Source organism: Myotis daubentonii, chromosome 10 (genome assembly GCF_963259705.1).
Source record: "Myotis daubentonii chromosome 10, mMyoDau2.1, whole genome shotgun sequence".
Taxonomy (NCBI): Eukaryota; Metazoa; Chordata; class Mammalia; order Chiroptera; family Vespertilionidae; genus Myotis; species Myotis daubentonii.
The window spans coordinates 40,495,559-40,498,839 of record NC_081849.1 but is presented as its reverse complement, the minus strand read 5'-3'; the positions used below and the strand labels follow the sequence as shown (position 1 = coordinate 40,498,839).

Sequence of the window (3,281 nt, the reverse complement as noted above, 5' to 3'; positions counted from 1 at the left end):
CAGATAATGTCTCTTCCTAGACTGCAGGAAGGCAAGGTCAGCCAAGTCCTACAAAGATAAAAATCGTAGTCTCACATTTTTTCATCTGTGACACAGATGTACCATTTGCGGAGTATCAGCCTAGCCCTCCGCATTGCCCCTTTGGGATGTGGGGCACAAGGAAACCAATAGGAACATGAAGCTATGCTGCCTGCTGTGCATTGAGTAATAATCTACAGGCATTTGGCTTATTTTCTCCTTACCAATCAAGTACACGGAAGTGTGGCAAGCTGGCCAGTTTCTGCTCCTTGCCATCTACTTGACTGCTTGACAGAATAAAATTGGAGATTGTAAGAAAATATGGATTTGGAAGAAGAGGCAAATGATTTGGTCTGCATGGACATCTACCCCCAAAAGGGGAGGGGGGGTGAAAAGAAAACACATACAGCATTCTTGCTGACTATTCTGGGAGTAGTTCTAAAGTATACATTTTCCATTACCATCCCTTGTGGTTGGCAAATCCTTTAAGGAAAATGATGTGTCAAGATACCTTAGTTGGATACAATTATCTGTTAAAATATCAAAATAGCCCTGGCTGGTACAGCTAGGTTGGTTGGACATTGTCCTGTGCATCCAAGGGTTGGAGGTTCCATTCCCAGCCGTGGGCTCAATCCCCAGTAGGGTGTGTGCAGGAGGCAGTCAATTGAATTTTGCTATTACATCAATGTTTCTCTCTCTCTCTCTCTCTCTCTCTCTCTCTCTCTCTCTCCCTCCCTCCCTCCTTTCCTTTCTCTAAAATTAATTTAAAAATCTTACAAAAAATCAAAATAAAGCCCTAGTTTAGATCATATATTCACCAAATAAATGTAAATGTGAAAATAACTTTATTTCTCATTTAAAGATGATGATACTCCTCTTAGCAGTTATATTTCTAATGTAAACAGTAGGTATCTCTTCTCTCTCTCTCTCTCTCCCTCTCCCTTTCCCTCTATGAGAGTTTTATTACAATTACTCAACCTCCAAGTCTAACCACTTGGAAAAACTTAAGTTTAGAAGTCTATATAAACTGAAACTAGTCCTGTACTTAGTGAAAAACAAGGCTTCCATGAGAGACAAATTAAATTATATAACGTATAGAGTATGCAGAGAGAATACTATAACATAGATTCACGTAATAATATGGAGTATACTTGTCATCTTTACTCCATTTTTAAGTAAAGAAAGGTCTTCTAAAAACTTACTTTATGTTCCAAACTTTGGCCTTGAGAATTTTAATATGACTACACTCAGTATAATAATTTAACTCAAGAAATATTTATTACATATCTAAATGGACTTGCACTGATATAAGTGCTGGAATTACAATAGTGAATAAAACACTGAAATAATAACTCCATTCAGCCCTGAAACTGATCCTCAATTATTGAGTTGTTACTCTTGGTGTAAAATGGCAAGCACCAAACTTGTCATTTTACAAGCTACAGGAAGACACCAGGGAAGTTTGAACCGCTCTAAATATGTATATAAGCTGAATGTCACCCATTACTGCTTATAGTTCTATTGTGTGTCCTGTTAGTCTTCCACTCTGTAACTCATATTTCATTGATGGCAGCTCTCGTAGAAACTCCTCAGGCTTCTGCCAGCGCAACTCCCCGCGCTCAGTCCCTTCCTCAGTGCAAGTGCTCCTTCAAATAAGACTTCTGTAGGTTTGCAGACAGATTTCAGGAGCAGCTTTTCCTTCATTCAATCCCTTATCTTGCTTGTCAAATCAAAAACAAATCTGGACTAAGGAGGAAGAGACTATTTGAAAGGATTATTGCAAGGAGGTGGAGGTGGAGGGGCCAGGGAGGGGCTATTGCAATAAGAGCTCTGACCATAAAGTCTGCAAGCTTCTCAAGGGTTAGGCCAGAGGGTGTTTCTTGTCCAGCAAGGAAGAAACCAGGCTTCAGAGGAGCAAGGCGAAAGGAAAGCTTGATTGGATAGTAGATCAAAGAACATTTTACCCCGAGGTCAATGTACACTCAAGAAAGGCTGAATGCTGGCACTGGCTGAGGGTGGGTCAAAGTTCAGGTGCCTGGAAGGAGAGAAGCTTCAAGTTTAAGAATTATTTTGTTTCCATTCAACAGTGGGCGAAAGCAGTTCATCTAATTATTTATGAGACACACACAAAAAAATGGGAATTTGGACAGCCTGTGTCTTACCTCAATCATATGGGGAAGCATGTTCTTGCAGTAAGCTATCTCCTAGACACAAAGAGGATTTCTTTTTTTCTTTTATTTTCAAAGGGGATTTCTTAAATTGGCGTTATTTCGCAGTATCACAGAGCTTGGGTAAAGTTCAAAATTCTTACACTTTATAATTTTATATTCATTGGTATAACTATCTGACTTAGGTGTATATCGGTCATTAAATTTTGATACAGGAAAACATGGCCTCGCCAGGCAATCTGTGCGCTAACTTGCAGTCAGAGCATACACAGGAAAGAAGGAACAAATGATTTTTGAAGTTAATGGAAACTTTACCTCTCAGTTCCCATATCCAACAAATGAAGGGATTTAGTAACTATCTTCATTTTCTGAAACTGTTTAATTTTATAAAACAAGGTGTTTACACAAATACTAGTCTGGGATGGAACCAATTTAACATAGCTTTTAGCTGTGGAGGGCAAGATGACATTTTTCTTTTTTTCTTTTTATGGCACGCTTCACGCGTTTGCATGCCATCCTTGCGCAGGGGCCATGCTAATCTCTGTATCATTCCAGTTTTAGTATATGTGCTGCTGAAGCGAGCACAAGATGACATTTCATTGGGTACTTTATCTTGTGCATTTGAAGTTTTGTTGGAGTATAGTGAATAATTGCAAAAATAGAGATTTTATATTTTGAAAAGTATAACATTTTAGTTTAATTGCCTTTCATCATCCTGAGAAACAGAATTCCATTATCATCACTTTTGTGTTACAACCCCCACAATGTCCGATGATTCTCATGCATTTTTTCTTCACTTAGAATCTAACCTCACTTCTATCCATCCTCCTCTTAAGAAATCAACCGATCCAAAGACATACCCTCTTTTGATTTCTTGCTCTAACAACTCCAGAGCTTAATGCATGAGAGATTAAAAAAAAATTGTTCCCCATAATTAGCTGCCATTTTGGACTGTCAGTATGATGTTCTTCCTTTAGCAATAAGTCATTATAACTCAGTTTGTTTCTATAATAACAGGTTACTTTATTCAAGGGGGCTTTTCTACACTTTATTTTGATGAAACAGGAAAAAGCTCCACCTCCTTTAAGAAAATAA

General features: G+C 38.3%; 1 non-coding gene across 1 annotated transcript; it reads right to left on the bottom strand.

Moving 5' to 3' along the window:
- Positions 1-2,667: 2,667 nt before the first annotated feature.
- Positions 2,668-2,771, bottom strand: LOC132211564 (U6 spliceosomal RNA). Its single transcript, XR_009447480.1, has one exon. It is a non-coding gene; the product is annotated as a U6 spliceosomal RNA (small nuclear RNA).
- Between the last annotated feature and the right edge of the window lie 510 nt (positions 2,772-3,281).